Source organism: Fukomys damarensis, unplaced genomic scaffold, assembly GCF_012274545.1.
Source record: "Fukomys damarensis isolate Sample0158 unplaced genomic scaffold, DMR_v1.0_HiC HiC_scaffold_16, whole genome shotgun sequence".
Lineage (NCBI taxonomy): Eukaryota > Metazoa > Chordata > Mammalia > Rodentia > Bathyergidae > Fukomys > Fukomys damarensis.
The window spans coordinates 37,396,050-37,414,931 of record NW_022900928.1 but is presented as its reverse complement, the minus strand read 5'-3'; the positions used below and the strand labels follow the sequence as shown (position 1 = coordinate 37,414,931).

At 34.8% G+C, this 18,882-nt stretch overlaps 1 protein-coding gene and 1 long non-coding RNA gene across 2 annotated transcripts in view; both read left to right on the top strand.

Annotated features, from left to right (window-relative positions):
• Positions 1-18,882, top strand: part of Dlg2 (discs large MAGUK scaffold protein 2) — a 1,815,033-nt gene that overhangs the window by 579,139 nt on the left and 1,217,012 nt on the right. The gene's annotated exons all lie outside the window — the stretch shown is intronic.
• LOC104868800 lies at positions 1,865-8,803 on the top strand. The gene is made up of 3 exons (XR_782116.1): positions 1,865-1,938; positions 2,660-2,832; positions 8,770-8,803. It is a non-coding gene; the product is annotated as an uncharacterized LOC104868800 (long non-coding RNA).

The window sequence follows — 18,882 nt, the reverse complement described above, 5'->3', positions numbered from 1 at the left end:
ACAAACATTCTCCTATGTTGATTTTCCAGAACATTGCTCAGCTTTTCACTTTGCATGAGCATTTACCAAAGTCAAAGAGACCACAAGTAAAGTGTCTGACATTGTAAAATAATTTATCACGTATGACAGAAAGAGTCATGATTATGAATGGAGACGGGTGGGTGTTAGCTCTGTATGAATTCTGAGTCTGAGCCTGGCGCCTGACTGAATGGCCAAAGTCTGTTTCATAGATCCTTCTTGTGGGGCAAATATGCAGTGACTTATATTCCCTGTTTGACCTTTTACTGTTGTGATTTTTCAAAACCACAGAACTTAATTTCAGGTGTCAGCCCAAACACCACAGTCAAATGTATAGTTAACTAACTGGCAAACCAAGGATAAACTAATGGATAGGATATAACCATTTACCAAGTAACCCCAGTCAATATTCTTAAAGTTTTGGTATCTGATACTTCTGAGAGATGTTTGCTTGAAGATGACCAAATAATTATAAAAGTAGAAAATATTGATAAACTCTGGGACAATAAACCTCAGTTAGGCAATGTTACTTGCCAGGATGACATATGTGATTGTTCTCATCTATGTGTATCACAGTCTTGCTTTCTGTTGTCAATTTGTGAAATGAAATTTATCAATTGTTATAGAGTTTTTCAGTGTTTTTCTCTCTGAACAATATTGAGAACAATGCCCTAGTTCATAAAGTTTAAAATCCTTTGCTTGGGACTCAAGTTAATTTATTTTCATTTATGGAGAAGCTATAGCATGTTATGAATATCATGTTATGAATAAGAACACAAACTCTAACTTAAATGGCCAGCCATGCCACTTACTGGCAGTGTAACCTTCAGCCACTGAACAAACCTGGGTTAAAGTTTTATTATCATAAATAAGGACAATAAAACCAACTTCATAAGGTTGTCATGAGGATGGAATGATGCTTACATAGTACTTCTTAGAATAGTGACTGGTCTAGAAGAAACTGAACATTTTTTATGTGCCAGGCATTGGGCAAGATACTACAATGTAAAACAAATAGTATCTTCTTTCTCAATTGAGTTGGTAGCCTAGTAGGAAGGCAAGAGAACTACTGCCCATGAGGTAAAACCAGTCTGCCATGTGTTTCCTGTAAATAAATGTATGCTATAGCACAGCCATACTCACTTGTTTACATATTTATGTATTTGCTGAATGTTGTTATGCTTCAGTAACAGAGCACAATAGTAGAGATAGAGATGGTGTGTCTCGTAAAATTAAAATAAAATTGCTAACTTATCCTTTATAGAAAAAGGTTGTCTAGTGAAGAAGACAGACATATGAACCAAGAAATTTTATACAGTGTAGCAGATGGGCTTGGTATAGGGTTCATCATGTGTTATCAGTTATGTGCTCTGTGCTGTTAATAACATGCTGAGTCCTGGGAATAACCATAGGGAATAAAACAGACAAAAGGTATCTCAATACACAAGGAGTTAGAAGAAAATAAGCCAAAAGTAAGTAAATCAGCACAAAGGTCCAGTGAACACTCCAGTATGTGCAGTAGGGCTGTATCAATGTCCAATGGACTATGGTCATCTGTAATCAGATTCCACTCAAAAATCTTAATTTCTGCCCATAATCTCTGTTCAATAAGCCTATTCTTTCATTAACCTTAATGTATAGTATGCTGCTGGTAGAAGACCTTGTGTACAGTGCTTTATAAAGGTTTGCTGAATGAAGAATGGCATCGCCATCCTTTCTCCAATTTTCCCTTTTTGGAAATGCCTATTTTATTTTCTTGACTCTATTAATTTTTCAGTGTCTGAGTGAAGTGTTTTTTTTTTCCCCCCTCTAAAATTCCTCTGGTATTTCTCCATTTCTCCATTACAGAAACTCATTGCAGTTTCATCACAAGGAGCTACCATGTTGTGGTTCAACGTACCTACACAGTAGAGAAAACAGGTAAATGTGAAGGTCCAGATAAGACTTGAACTTATTTTTACAGGAGAAGTTAGATTAGCATAGGTAGAGCATTACAGATGAGTGTTTTGTAGGGCAATGGAGATTCTCGGTGACCAATATTCATAAACATTATAATGCTCATAATGAAAAGAGCAATAAAGACAAGGGGGAAGGAAAATGTGATAATACAGTGCTTCTTACAGGATACATGTGAAGAGAAGCAGGTTAAATGAGAGCTTTCATAGAAGAAAGAACAGCATATTCTCAGAGGAAGTGGGAACTTGATGGAATTGAGGAATTTGAAACATTTTAATTGTTTACATCAACAAGGGCAGCTGTGAGAAAAAAGCCTTAACTGAAAACAAGACCGAGCTTTGTAAGCTAAGAAATAGGAGCCCATGGAAGACTTTATGGAAAAACTATGATAGTAAGAGAGACTGTGTTATAATCTGGAAAACAAAGCCAAATGGAATGCGATTTAGGAAGAATGACTGCTGTATGCCAAATGCTAGATTGATACCATGCCGTTTAATATTCACAAATGCTCTGCAAATTAGGAATCATTATTCTGATTTTATTGATAGAGGAAATATGAATCAAAGAAATTCAGTAAATTGTTCATAGTCACAAAGCTAAAAAGTGGATGAGCTGAGATTCGAATTAGGTTTACCGACATGAATACTCTGTATTCTCTCTTACTAACCCCCTCTATCTCCTTCAGCATGGTATAGTGGCGAATGGTGAGGAGACAGCCAGGTGGAAGAGATAGCTTCACATGGAAAGCTAGAAGTATGAGAATTGATTGTACATCCAGACAGCCAGTGACTGTGTCATTGGGTCCGTTGCAGAAGATATGGATGGAGAATAATGGGACGTGGAGAATAATCAGACCTAGTAAGCATTTGGATCTTATCCAACAGATGACAGCAAACTATAGAAACCATGCAAATCCCATCTCAGAAAATTACATGAGCAGATTTGTTTTATCTACTAACTATGAGGCAATATAAAGATCTAGACAAGGGTGTGAAAAAATGGCCAGTACGATATAACAGTTTAGGTAAAAAAAAAAAAAAAAAAAAAAAAAAATGAAGGTCTAAAGTAAGGTAGTGGCAGAAAAGGTGAAAAGGTGGGAAAGAGTTGATGGAACCTAATTTAAAAGATGGAAAAATAAGTGAGATGGATCTCCTAGAACTGAGAGCACATTGAGAGACACATGGGAAATACAGTTGGAAAGGCTAAGAAGCTTCTGCTCTCATAAAAGACCACAGCACCACTGGCTTTAACGGAGAGTAGGTCAGAAAGGCAAGTGGGGAAATTTCCTGTAACTGTACAGGTCATAGGGACAGATTCTGTAACCTCAGGATGTCTTGTCAGCCATGTGGTCTAGGGTTATTCACATATAGAAGAAAAATTATGTGATAAGGATTTTGGAAATATCTTCATTTTCCTCTCTATTCCTCACTCCCACTATTTCTTTTAAATCTGAACAAATTAAAAATAGAGACCTGGCCTTTGTGTCCAGCCATATACATTACACAGCAGCAATTTACTCCTGTTGAAATTTGGAATTAAATGAAATTCTAGTTTTAATCTTAAAGACCAAGAAAAAAGTCAGGCTAATGGGCCCATTAGAGATGGTGACTTATTTTACCTCTTAGATTTTTCTGGATTTTTAATGGCTGATAAGAAGTATGTTGGGGAAGAAGTAAGCATAATTGGCCTGCTACCCTGAGAGAAAAGAAAAGCATTTAATTGTTAAATTGTTTATTCCAAAAGGACACATTATAAGCTTCTTAAGGTTACCACCTGTGGGTGAGGGATGCTCAAGAGAAAATGTGTAGTTATGCAGTTTCCTAAATCTGCTCTTCAATGACCGGTTTCTCAATAAGTGAAGTTCAGTAGAGCATTTTCAAGAGACAGAGCAGTAATACTTAAGTCATAAAATTTTAAGTGTAGAAATAATGAAAGATTTCTATGTATATTAATTCAATGTCTGTATACATTTCAGAAGTATCTGCATACATTTACATATTCTGTAAAATAAGCCACATATTTTTGCCTATTCTTTACATAGTCCAGGATATGCAAACTAAAAATTTCACCTACTGTCATAAACATATAATATATATCTTTCAATGCTATACTCATCTATATGAAATTTGAATACTGCTGGTATTTAAAGTGGGGAAATAACAAGCAAATCAGACATCTTATTTCTTTTTGTGGTCTGATCTTAACAATCAGGTCATATTTTGAAAATGAACATACACCAAGTTTTAAATTTTCTTAGTCTTCACAAGGACTTTTAAGTAAGTAATATCCTGCACTTAAGCATGCTCTTTGATTGTAAAGTTTAGATCTTTAACACAATTTATAATGAGTTTGACATCATGCAAACTTCATTTCTAATCTTTAAAGTGAAGATAATTTTTACCACATAGGGTTGATGTAAAAATTGAAAAGGGCTAAAGGTGTAGGGAAAGTGGGAGGGTAGGGGAAAGGGAATAAGGGAAAAGAAAAAAATATGAGAAAATGAAAAAATGGAAATAAAGTGTTTGTAAATGGGGAGGGGAGGAGGGGGTGAAGGGAAGGCAGGGACAAGGGGAAAAAAATGAGAACCAAGACCTGTCATGTAAAGGTACAAGATCCCAGTAATGAATGTAACTGTACTGTATACCTACAATGTACCAGTAAACTTAATAAAAAGAAAAAAATCTTATATTTATTTAGAATTTAAAACATCTCAGTATGGCTTTGGCATATAGTGAGTTCTAAGTGGTATGAAGACTAGCATTGGAAATAGAAGCACAGTTTAGAAAGTGCCAGTCATTTCCTGTTAGAATATGCAAGGTTTAATACAGACTTGCATCTGAGAAACACAAGCTGACTGGCAAGCTGTATTCATAACTCAGCTGTCCTTGGGTTTTTCCTGTTCAAGTGGAAATGGACAGTTCATTGTCACCTGGCAAAGCATACCTTAAACAAAGCAAAGCAGAAATGGATTTAAAATAAGTAATTAAATACAAAATGAAGTAATTTCCCTTAGTTATTAATCCCCATCTTTTCTTTCAATAATATGCAATTTAGGTTCTTTCCTCCCAAACTTCCCAAAGAATTCATATGTATAGGCTTGGCTCTTGGAGCACACTTGTACATATACATTTCTATTATAGGTACATGGGCTTGTGGAAAAATGTGTGTGTGTGCTCATGTGTGTACTTGTAAAATCAGCCAAGAGAACTAGAGAGAAATAAACAAACTGGCTCCACAAAGAAAGGAAGATACCTATTTTGTTCAACTTGTATACTCAATGCCTCCTTCAGTGTCTGGCACAAATATCACTTAGTAGGAGCTCAACACATCTTTGTTAGTGAACTCATGAAGATTTATAAATATTCATGTAGTGTGTCTGCATATGTGCATGAATATATTAAATTAGCCTCATCTCTCAGAAAGTCTGTTTGTCATTCAGGATTTTTGTCACTGTATAAGTAGGGAGGAACAGAAGATCTGTGTTATATCTATTTTCAAAATATCCTTATTTTACTTTTCTAGTAATGAGACTGAAATAGCCATATTTATTCTGACTAGGGCTTGGAATTAGGCAACACCCACATACAGTCAAAGACATTTTTTATTAATCTTCTCAGAATTAGGAGTTGTTAGAACATTGAAAAAGCAGTATAAAAACTACCAGATATCAAGAATATTCTTAGCACAGTGCAGATGCTCCAAACCTTAAAAATGCTTAAGTGTGAGTGACAGTTGAGCAGGTTGTAGCCTAATTTGAGATTCAACTAAGTGTAAATAATCAGAATATATTAATTGGAAGCATTTGCTGGAAGATTTATTCAGTATGATCCTCCTAAATGTGACCTCTAAGTAAATAAGAAACAAGAACAGTAGCAGTAACTACTTACTAAATGCATATTACATGCCAGCAATCTGCTAGGGATTTCCTACATTCTATTTCATTAAATTGTACAGCAATCCTATGAAGTGACTTTGTGTTTTATATTTTATATAGAGACATTGAGGCTCAGAGAAATCACATAACTTACCAAGGTCACAGAACGTGTAATTTAGATATAGATAGACGGACAGACAGACAGACAGACAGATAGATAGATAATAGGGATCTCCAACTCTCAGGCTAGGTTTACATTGGGGGACTGAAGAGATATTTTCTCTACTATGTTGAACTTTATAGATTTAAGTCCAGTTGTTTCTGAATTTGAAGCCATTGTGTCTATATTACTCTATTCTAAAATATGACATTTTTTAGGGAAAACCAAGTATTTATTTAGGCTGAGCATTTAAATTACAAAATCACATATTTTCACCTGAAAACAAAATATTCAAGATCATCAAATTGAAGAGTTCTTTGAACAGACTCATTCCAGCCGTGTCCTTTTTCTTTGGTCATATCTTTGGTCTGCCACATTTTTCTACATGCCTATCCTCAGAATTTATCTACATGCACAGTAAAACAGGCAGAAAAAAATGCTTTCAAAGAAGCTAGAAAGATTATAGTCTGAAATCTTCTCTCAGAATGACTTACTATGTAACAAGAGAGAAAGGAAATGGAAAGAGAACAGAAGTTAGTCTGCTTTGGGAAGGACTTCCAGAGGCGTGGGAGAAGAATTTGCCATGGTAACTTCTGCATCATCCTGTAGGGGTGGCAGGAATGCCTCGAGGGGAAAAGAGGACATCTCTTAAAATCCTATCTCTTGTTTACTAAAGCTGGAAATTCCATAAAAGGAAACTTGAATCAATGGATAGGACACGCTGGCCTCCTCCTAATATGACTTTGATTTTATGATCAGAGACGAAGTTACTCATCTAATAACCCGGTTCACTTTTCATTGTTACCTAGCATTGCTCTATGTCAAGTTACTTAACATTAGTTTTAGGATAATCCCTGTATCTAATGAACAAGTTTCCTAAAGCCACAATATCCCGGTGTAATTTATTTTTCAAAGAAAGGTATTTCTGAGAATAAAAGAGGAAACCATTCATTACACTAGAACAAAGCCAAAACCCAGAACTAACTCTGCCAAATTAGGACAAGTGATAACCCTACATAAAACTGATCTTGATCTCCACTTTCGGAAGATATTTATTGGAAACAAAGAACACTCAATAGGCAGGTACTATTTATTCAGAATTTGCTAAAAAGCACGAGAGTCAGCCGTCATCACTTTGGTTAGGTAGATAGGCAGTATAGTAGAATAACTTTATAGAAGGGAGAGGGAGATCCTCAGTCTTATTCTGATTGGAGATTTTTTTTTTTTTTTTTTTAAAGCACGAAACCAGAGACAGGCTAACTGGAAGCAGAGCATTTTCTATGAATATTTGTCCTTGTCTTGTTCCGAGTCACTGCCTGAGTCCTAACACTTTGAAGCCAATTGCTGCAGAGAATGTTGGTCAAAGATCTATTGTCATACATGACCTGGTCATGTCCATTTATATATTTAGTTGTTCAAATTGAATTGTTTACTTAATATGATATTGCACTGGGGATTTTTAAGAACACTTTATCTGAACTGTCTAAGGTTGTTTCAAAGGTATTTCAATGTTTTAATAAGTAATTATTAAATTTGTATAATTTCTAGGTCATTAAATTGTTTTAAATCATATACATACATATATGTATATGTCTATATCTTTCATTTATTTTCTTTTGAACACTTGAAATTTTAGCCTGTTTGTTGACAAATGGTCCATCCAATTGTAAATTTGTATGTTTAATTTTATTTTTATAGTATTTCAAGAGATGTAAAATCTCACGCATACAAAGGGTTATATTTATCTACATTTCGAGTTTATCTCTATTTTGGGTAAACAGTTCATTAGGCATATTTTCTTACATAAGATGAAGCATTGCTGCTGATAATTTTGTTGCTTGCATGCTCTGTCTGCATTCCTGTCCCAAATTAGGGATTGTGAGGCTGAGGATATACCTTTAAGCACGTGTGCAGCCCTGAATTCAATCCCCAGTACCAAAAAGAGCAGGAATTACAGTTAGTAGGTTGGGAGGAAGGGAGCACGTGCAGATGAGGATAGCTCTAGATTCTTGCATGTGCGTTTTAATGTAGAAAACTGAAGACTTTCATTAATTTTAGTTGTGATCATATTTTAGTTATGTCTAAATTTTTAAATGTGTAGGTGAATTTCTATGGCCTTTATAAGAAAGAAATCTTATCTCCAGGGATATATTAAATGAATTTGACTCTTCAATGTGAAATAGAAGACTTTCAAAGCCTAAAGAGTTTATTAATGACAGTAATCTAAAATCAAAGCAAAACTCTTAGCAAAAGAAATCTGCGTTTAGAATTGATAATGTAATTAAAATGAAAATTTATCACTACATTATTTTCACAGAACTTATAAAATGTGTGTTAGGATTTTTTAAAATTAATTTTATTGGTATGTTTAATGTATACAATATAATGACATTCATTGTTGGAAATTTGTACCTTTACATAATCAGTCTTCGTTCTTATATTTTCCCCATTCCCTTGCCCACCCTTCAATCCCTGCCTCCCTCCCTATCTACAAAGACCTCATTTCAATTATTTTCATTTTCTCATAATAATTCTATTGCTTTCTTTCCTTTCCCCTTCCTTTTCCCCCTCGGCTTTGCCCTTTTTCTTCCTATTTCACATTATCTATTATACCTTATTTGCACTTTCAGTTTCTCACACTAGAGAAACTATTCGGTATTTACACATGTGTGTCCTATTTATATCAATTGAGTATATCACTTCAATGTGCATCCATTTAGCTATAAATGTCTCTAATTTCTCATTTTTTATGGACCCGTAGTATTCCAAGATCTTTATCAAGAAAAAAAATGAATAATTGGAATAAAAAACAGACATGAAGATCAATGGAACAGAATAGAGGATGCAAAAACAACCAAAAGTGCATTCAAATATTTGATCTTTGACAAAGGGGCCAAAACACACACTGGAGAAATGTATCTTTAATAAAAGATCTTGGGAAAACTAGCTCTCCACATGCAGTGGACTGAAACTAGACTCATATATCACACCATGTTTAAACTAAGATAAAAAATGGATCAAAGAACTAAATATTAAATCGGAAACACTTTACCTTCTGGAAGAAAAAATAGGTCAGTGGTGGTGAACCTACAGCATGCGTGGCATAGTAGGCTGTTTGTATCACTGAAAGCTCTGAAAGGTTTGCCATTGTTGAAATAAGTAAAACTCTTTAAAATCATAGGCATAAGCAAGGACTTTCTGGACAGAATTTCAGTTGCACAGGAAATAGTTCCAAGAATCAACACAAAGGATCATATCAAATTAAAAAATTCTGCACAGCAAAAGCAACAACAGACAACCTACAGAATGAGAAAAAAAGTTTGCCAGTGATTCCTCAGAGGACTCATATCTAGAATATATAAAACAAAATTACACCCCCCAAAATTAAAGACCCAATCAAAAAATAAGTGAGCAAAATGAATAGACAGTTCACAGAAGTACAAATGGTCTATAAATACATGAAGAAATGTTCAATATCACTGGTCATTACAGAAATGCAAAGTAAGACCACACTAAGATTCCATCTTAACCCAGAAAGAGTGGCCATCATCAAGAAACAAAATAATTACAAATACTGGAGAGGACGAAAAGAAGAAGGAGCCTTTCTATATCTATAGAATGTAACTAGTACAACGACTATAGAAATCAGTATGGAGATTCCTCAAAAAACTAAAACTAGAAACTCCTTTTGACTCAGCTATTCCCCTTCTAGGCATCTTCCTGAAAGAGTTAAAGACATCATATCACAGTGATACATGCATACCCATGTGTATAGCAACACAATTTGTAATAGATCAATCTTGGAAGTGGCCCATATGTTCAACAACAGATGAATGTATAAAGAAATCATGGTATTTACACACAATGGAGTATTACTCTTCCATAAAGAGAAATAAATTTGAGTCATTTGTGGGGAAAAAGGAGACCATAATATTAAGTGAAATAAATCAGACACACAAGCTTAAATATCACATGGTTTCTCTTACATGAGAAAGCCAGACTAGAAACAAACAGCAAAATAAAAGATAACAGGAAATATATCATTCAGGGCAGGGAGAGGAGGGGAGGGAGATGAAAAAGGAATTAAGATGTGTTATGTACATGTACCAACTTCCCCCAAGGAATGGAAACATTATGTACTGCACTCGTGTGCTAATAAATTAAAGTAAAAGAAAAAGAAAATAACAGTGACTAATAATACAGGAGAAATATAATGATGTACTGCATTAAAAGAAAAAAGAAATATGAGTAATAGCTGACATTTGATTGATTTATGCTGGATATCTATGAAACAGAAACCATGGAGACTAATAAAATTAGGCTATATTTCTATTCATGAGAAGGTTATGGGTTCTAGGATAAGATATGCTTTGAGTCCATAACTTTGTATAAGTTATTTAATTTCTCTGAGCCTCAGTAACTGGTGGTTAGAGATCATAATGCAAACCTCAAATGACCATTAAGGAAAACACAATGTTTCCTGCTGCCTTTTCTAGGACCTGAACCCAGTATATGGAGTCAGGAGACCTGGATTCTAAAATTTTGTGACTTAAGACAACTAATTGCCTGTTTTTAAGTCAGAGATATCTCATCTATAAAATAAAAGAAGTTTAGCAGATGCTCTCAAATACCTCTCCTATCCATAAATTTCTCTATTTCCAAAACAGATTAAGACTAGTCATATATTTTTAACATGATATAATACTACTGATATTCATATCTAACATTTGTTAATATCAATTTACAAGTCTTACCAAATAAATTTCAAGTCTTTTCCTTGATCTAGCAAAACTCCTGTTCCTAATATATTTTGGTCAAACTAATCTACCTGTCAAATCTACCAAAATCCCATAAACTGTTCACCTGTCACTTTTGCTCACAGTTCACCTTTCCTCATGTCTTCTCCTGGATTTTTAGTTCTTAAAATTTTAAGAATCCTTCAGAGGTACCTGATCTGTAAATTCTTCTGTGATTCCTTTCTTTAATAAACTACATCCTACTCTGGATCCTCTTCCATAAGTATCTAATGGAAAGAACACAAGTTTTCAAGTAAGGGAGAGTTTAGTTTGAATTCAGTTTCTTTTTGTTTCTATATGACCTAACAATTTACTTAGCTTCCATGGTATGATGAAACTTACCTAATGGGATTGTGTGTGTGTGTTTGTGCATGTGTGCATTTGTGCAGATTTTATAAGTTAATGTGTGGAAAACCTAGAATCTAGTAAGTGCTCATTGAGAACTTGATCATGATAGAGCCTGTTCTTACTTGTTTCCTTACAGTGATCTAGTTATTTTAAAAATTGATTTGAAAACTGGTGAAAAGAGTTATTCTTTGTAGCCAAGCAAATCTTTACAATCCCTTTACAACATTGGTTCATTTCTGCACCAATTTCTTACTTGTAATCTCAAAAATTATTCTTGTAGAAAAATTAGAAAATCTGGAAACTAAAAAAAAAAAATTAAATTACCTTAATCCTATATATTTTTTTTTTGGATCCCAGGGATCAGACTTGGGTCCTTGTGCTTTCAAGGCAGGCAGGGGCACCACTGAGCTAAATCCCTGGCCCTTAATCCAATACTTTTAAGGACAACCACTGTTGGTATGTTGTTAGATAATTTTTGAATATACATGTGTATACATGTATAAAATATGTATATAGAAGATAAGTGTAATTTTCCAGAGTTTCTATTATATTGCACATATAAAATATAACTTTCCTTTCAGATATTTTCATTTAAGATATATTTTAAATATTCATATTTCATTAATTTGACTAATGATAAAAATTCATGTAATTAAATCTTGAATAATTTATTTTTCAGTAATTCTTGTAAATGAACATTTTAAGAAAAAAGATATATGGATTTAAGACTTTGTTTCATATTATTACCTCTCATGTAATTGCGCCAATGTCTACTGTTACCTATAATGTCTAGCAGTTATAAAACATATTAGAATTCATAAAAATATTTAATATTTGTGAGATTTGTTTCATTGGAATTACTCTTCTTATTTTAAGTATTTTAAAATGGGACCAAATGAAGTCTAAATGTCTTGTTAAGGAACACTTCTCATTAATAGCAAGGCTAGGTTCACCTCTACAGATTCTGAATTGATTCATTTTTTTTCTGTCTAAGAAATAACTTCATTCATTTGTTCACTTGCTCTTTAATACATATTTTGAGAGTCCAGCTAGATAAGAAGTATACTGAGTTGACTACCGTTCCTAATCTCATAAACCTTATATCCTGTCAAGAAAGGGAAACATTTAGAGAATAGATAACAGTTCTAATTTATAATGAGGATGACAAATTTAAGAAAAAAGTGCAACAAGCACATATGGCCATGACCTCCGGACAAGTCAGTTATGGTTTACTCTAACATAGGCCATCTGACTTGAAACAGGATAACTAAATGTTTCAGCTAGACATGAGTGTTGTGGGATATGGGTAGAAAAGAAATCCTTCTGGAACATGGACTTTTCACTCTGACCGTTATTGACATTTCATGCTGGATAATTCTTTGTCATGGGGAGCTCTCCAGTGCACTTCAGGAGGTTAAGTAGAAATTCTCTTCTTAGTCCAGGGGATACCAATAACAGCCCCTGTCTCTAAGCTTTGACAATCAAAAGTGTCTCCAGATATTACCAAGTTTCTCTCAGGGGGTAGCGGAATAACCTCTGGTCGAAAGCCGCTATTCCGGACTTATGAAAAAGCATTTAGGAAGCTCCTGTGCGGAGGAGGGGCATGATATTTTTCTTTCCAGAAATTGAAACATGTTCAATATGGCTGACCATGGAAGATGAAGTGAAATCTGATCCAAACCAAGCAAGGTTCATACCATATAGGACTTTGATGAGTCTGTTAATTATTTCAAATTCTATTTAAATAATGCTAGGAAGCCAGCACACTTGTAATTGTGAATAATATGATTTAAATTTATGTCTACAGAAAATTGCTATCAGTTCTAGTTCAAAATTGGATTTTAAATGGTGAAGAATATATGTGAGTGAAACATTTCAGAGGTTTCTGCAGCGAGACTGCATAAGCCCACATAAGAATACAAGTACATGGATATGGAGAAAACATTAGAATTCTAGAAATATTTGAGTAAATGAATTAAGCTTGAAAATTCAGTGGCTGAAGTACAGAGCAAGTAGTTGTCAAAGATGCTTGCTAGCCAGGCGTGGTGGCACATGTCTGTAATCTTAGCACTTGGGAGGCTGAGGCAGGAGGATCGCTGTGAGTTCAAGACCAGCCTGGGCTACATAGTGAGTTCCAGGTCAATCTCAACTGCATAGTGAGACCGTTTCTCAAAAAAAAAAGAAGATGCTTGCTAAATGTCTGACTTATGAAACTGAGTGGATAGATATGCCATTCACTAAACTAGAAAAAACGGAGAAGGAAATTTTGAAGAGAAATTCAAAGTTTACTTTTGGCCAAGATGGGTTTGAGCTTCTAGTAACAGATAAAGAGTTGAATGAATGGACCTGGATCTAAGAGAAGTGATGTGGATTAGAAAAACGATTTGAAAGTCATACTGTACAGATGGCATGGAATAAACAAGAAGACCTCAGAAAAGGCATAGAGTGGGAAATGAGAGAACTGAGTTTTGAATCTTGAGGAACTTAGGAACATAAAAGTCCCAGACTGAAGGAAGAGTCAGTAAACAGTGGAGGGGATAAAACTTGAGGTCAAAAGTCTATGGGTTTCTCTTTCAAGAGAAAGAGAGTCAGCAGTTCTGGGCCAGAAATGTGACTGAGTAGCACTGCATCTGCCTGACAAGCACAAGGTCCTGAGTGCAACTCCTGGTACTGGAAAAAATAATAAAAGCAGCTCTGAATGTGCTGAGAAGTATCATAGGGTGAAGATGGAGAAGTGGTGGAGGAGGGACATGCTGGAGGTGGTACGCATTTTCCAGGAGTCACGAGGGCATAATGCAGTATTTTAAGGAGCTAAGTCAATGTAAAAAATAAGGAGACGAATGAAGAGTGAAGTGTTGGCTTTCCCAAATATGTTGTGGGGGAAGAAAGGAGAAAGGACTGAGTATATTTATTAGGAGAAGAAACTTTTTTCTATAACTATTTTGTTATATTTTACGATGACAAAGTCGTAGTGATTTATATTCTAAATAGGTATCAGTCACCTGGGAGGGGAACCAACATCTTCCAAGAAAGATCCCGGCCCCACCCCTTACCATCGAAAATCTCTGCTCATTCCTTAAATGCTTGCTATATGACTTATTTCTCCACTGGACCCCCATTTAATCATTATTAGTTATGCAACAATACCTGTCATAACTTATTGGTTGTTTATAGTTTTGTCCACCTTGTGATTTCTCATTGGATCAAGTATTACCTAAGTGACTGTACTTGTAAACTCAATAGTTGGCTATAGTTTTGTCCCACTTTGAACCCACCTCACCTCGTGGCTTTCTCCCATAAAACACCTTTGAGAATTTGGGTGAGCGGGCAAACCATTTTCCTGTCCCCCTTCTGTCTCTCTTAGACAGAAGCTTTCTTCCTCTCATAAATATTTCCTACTCTTATAAAAAAAGATGAAAAAATGAGAACCAAGACCTGACATGTAAAGGTACAAGATCCCAGTAGTGAATGTAACTGTACTGTATACCTAGAGTGTACCGATAAGCTCAGTAAAAAGAAAAAAAGATGAGAGAGTCTTGAATGTGTTAAAATATTACAAGAAGAATTGGGAAGAAAGACACAGACCTGAGAAGGGGGGAATGTTTGCTGATGCTCCTGACAGTGGGAAAGTTGATTATAGAATTCAGGTGGTAGCAGTCACTTCAGGTAGAGAGGATGACATTCTCTGTGACAAGAGGAACAAAGGGAGTTTGAGAGCAGTCACTGATTTTTATTTTTTACTTTTTTGTGGTAAAAGTTGAAAATGTCTTGTGTGATGGCCTTTGTTTTCACCATGGGGTAGAAGGCGGTCATCTCCTGAGAGGAGTGGAGGCAGAGGAAGGTTTGAGGGACGAGGAGAGTGGAGGAGGTTTGAAATCACTGTTTGGGAAAGTAGGGAGAAGTTGTTCAAATAATGGAATAGGATTATTAAGCAGAGGTTGGACCTAGTTGATGCTTTTGCATCTGTTTATTTCCAGCTTCTCATCAGTCTATCAATTCATTAAAAATAAAGAATACTTGGTGCCTAAGGGAACTGTTTTTCAGCCCATACTTGTCCTTTTGAAAAGCTTTTAATGGGGTTAAGGAGATGAAACTTGGGCACAAAATACAACAAGACACCAACACAAGGCAGCGTATAATCAAGTAGTAAATGGGGCACTACAACGTGTGCTACAGGCATTCAGAAACAGGAATCAGTGCAGGATGGTGTCAACAGGAAAGATTCCCCCAAAATATGGTCGTTGAACTGATCTTTATGGGATGCCAAGATCTTGAGATGGTCACTCCATGAGGCCTTATTTATTCTCTTTGTGTAAGACACATCCGTTCCACATTGTTATTGTGGTCCTATAATTTTGTTATATCAAATAATTGTTTATAAGGTCAATAGCCTTACATTTTGCCCTTTATCCAATAGAGTAGGCTTTCTGCATTCCAAGTGTTTTCATAGAAGATCTTTGGGCTAAGGATCCTAAGGAGTTGTTACAGGAAATTTAAAGTAATCTGCATTTAAGAATCTGACTCTATAGGCCAGTGACAGCAATCCTTTTAGAGCTTTCAGTGATTTAAACAGCCTGCTGCAACACAGGAGCCATAGGTTCACCATTACTGCTATAGGTTGTGCATTTAAGTGGTTCTCAGTAGGGACATTAATTTCTCTTTGGGGTTCTCTGTGGCATTCTAGAAATTTGAGGGTGTTTTTTTGGGGGGGGTTACAACAGCAATGTGGAAAGGTACAGCATTGTCATTTATTAGACAGGAGCTGAAAAGGAGGTAAGGTTTTCATGAGAAAATTGTTACAATAAAGAAATATCCCTCATCCTATACACTTAAATATTTCACAGGGCATTTGTTTGTATTAGAAACCTACCTAAAGTTCCCTGAGGCAGGAGTATAATTCCATTTTGCATATTTGCTACACAGCATCACTTGTAAAATTTTTAAAAATATAGTCCTTCCATCATATGAGAGATTATGATTTTGTTCATAAATTTATCAAAAATTTCCACCAGACCAGAATATTTTGTCACTGGTAGAAGTGATGCTTGTGATGTTGGAATAACAGATTCAATATATCCATCTTTGTGTACATATGTAGGTACAAGCTACCAGTGGAGTTTTACTTGAGCATTTCTATTGAAATGCACTTTAATTTCAATTCTCATTTACTTTTTATTTTACTGTGTTGAATTTTTAAATTCTGTGTCCAAGCGCATTCTATTTCATTATGCCTATAAATGGGATATTAGAAATACTTATATATAAATGTAGTGTCATATCTGAAGGCACTCAGAAGCACTGTCTAGATGCTTGGAATCTTGAAAATTTTGCTCCAAGCTTTGATATTAGAGGAACTAGTATTGGTGTTGAACCTGTAGTTTCTATATAACTCTGAGCAATTCACTTAATCAGCATACCACTTTCCCCCACTATTTATAGAAAGGGTGATGACTATGTGTTCAGGCTGATGTGAGGATCAAGAATCAAATTCATGAACTTGAGTACCCCTAGCCATACAGAGCAGAGGGTACTCAAAACGACAGGATGAATATTGTATAGGTTTCATGGCTTAGTAAATTTAGTGGCTGGTAAGTGATATATTTTTTTGTAACAAATATCGATATATTTTCAGCTTGCATGTAACATTTATATTAATTTTTAAGACAAGAAATAGAACATCAAAGACAATTACATTTTACACTTGTGCCCCCTGATATTTACAATACAATCTTTTCTACCTTTAGGGACACTTTAGCAAAAAATTCTGGAATGCTCTGATGTGTTATCTAACCTATAAATTAGTAATTATTGTCTCGGGAAAATTTCAAGGAGCATGCAAGAAATTCTAGGATATATTAATCAGGTTATATTGATTGATCTATAATAAGGAATATATTTAGAGAATATAATAATAAAACAACTTCCAGAGAATTCCCCTTAAGGTTGATTGAAAATCTTAGGGAAATCCTACGTGGTCTGCACACCTTTGTGGAGTATCATTTAGGTATGTAGCAGTTAGTGCAGAGAAATGATAACATCTTTGTTTACCTTTTCCTTATTATCATTGAATTCCTCTTTATACTAAAATCTACTAGTGATTAAATTTGCTCTGTTACTAACAAGAGGGTAAATAGTCTGCATATCTATTTCTTTTAGTCCTTATGACATCTCTGTTAAAATGATGATATAAAGTAGGTTTGTGACCTTTTACAGATAAGTAGTCTGTGGCAGAGAAAGGTTATGTAAGTTTTCCATGGTCACACAAGTGACAGATAGCAGAAAATTAATTCAAATGCAGGTTTTTTATTTGTTTTTTAAGATCCAAAAAGTATTAAAGTTTCCAAGAAGGAAGAGACTCTTAAATCACAAGGTGTTTAGATGGTTCCTTGCTAAAATGACTTCTGTCACAGAGGCTTGGGCCTCCGCTGTAGTAGTGTATCATTTACACTAGGAATTATCTTCTCTTTATTTGCTATACTTCTCTTTAAAGCTAATTCATCTGAAATTCATATCTTCCTACTTTGTGCGAGCCTTAGCTCTCACTTTTTCTCTTTTCCTTTGGAGTAGTGGTTCTCCAACATTTGCTCACATGGAAATGATGTGGAAGGCTTGTTGGTTCAGATTGCTGAATCACATACCACGAGTTTCTGATTTAGTGGTTTAAAGTATAACCTGAGAATTTAAATTTCTTCACTTTTCCCTCCCTTCTTTCCTTCCTTCCTTTCTTTTCTGCCTCCCTCCCTTCCTTCTTTTTTTTCCTCTCCCTCTCTTCTTCCCTCCTTCCCTCCTTTACCCTTTTATGTGTTCTGGAAATGCACCGAAGGCCTTGTGTTAGACATTCTGACTTAATGAATGTGGACTATGACTTAATGGATCTTTAGCATTTAAACATATGTAATCCTTCCTGTATAAGCAATGCTAAACAAAAACAAAGTAAACTTATACCTATAAGAAAACTATTTACATATAAGAAAGAACATCAATATAAATTACTTGTCCATAGTAACAGTGCTGCTGGTATTATTATATATTTTTAAAATTATACTTGTATATTATCTTAACATTTAACATTTTTTATAAATCTAGGTTATATTTTAAAGAATATTACATGCTCATTGTTTAAAATACACAAACCAAAGTATGTGGATATTAGGTTATAAATGTAGTGAATATGGTAAAAATTGACTGCAAGTTTAGTTAATAACCACTTTTTCATTTCAGAATGAAATAAAGTAGTTGATTTGTATTTAGGGCCGTGTCCTCAGAAAAATGTACTGTACATACACATGGAAATTACACATAAACCAGGGTGATGTGCACACTAAGAATTCAGAACTAAAACCAACCACGGAATCAGATGATTCCTCTTCCCCGTCTCAGAATCCTTCCCTGACCTTTGCTTACTGAATATGGCAATAGACAAATCCAGTTCTAGTATTTCCTCCCTCTCTGTGACTCACTTCTCTCATTTCCTAACAAGGGATAGAGAATGATCCCCTGAACATTGTGAATGATTTTCCTAAACACGGAAGTGTACAAAATGAAAAATGAAAGGTAAGATCATGCTTCCCTCCCTAGGCCAAATTTGAATTCCTAATCACTGACATTGTTAAAACTTCATAATCCACCCTCTCTACTTAAAATAATATATAAATATATACACACATAACAGGTTCAAATTATACCAGCTCTTTAATAACCTTATTTTGCATTTAATGTCTTTCCACATA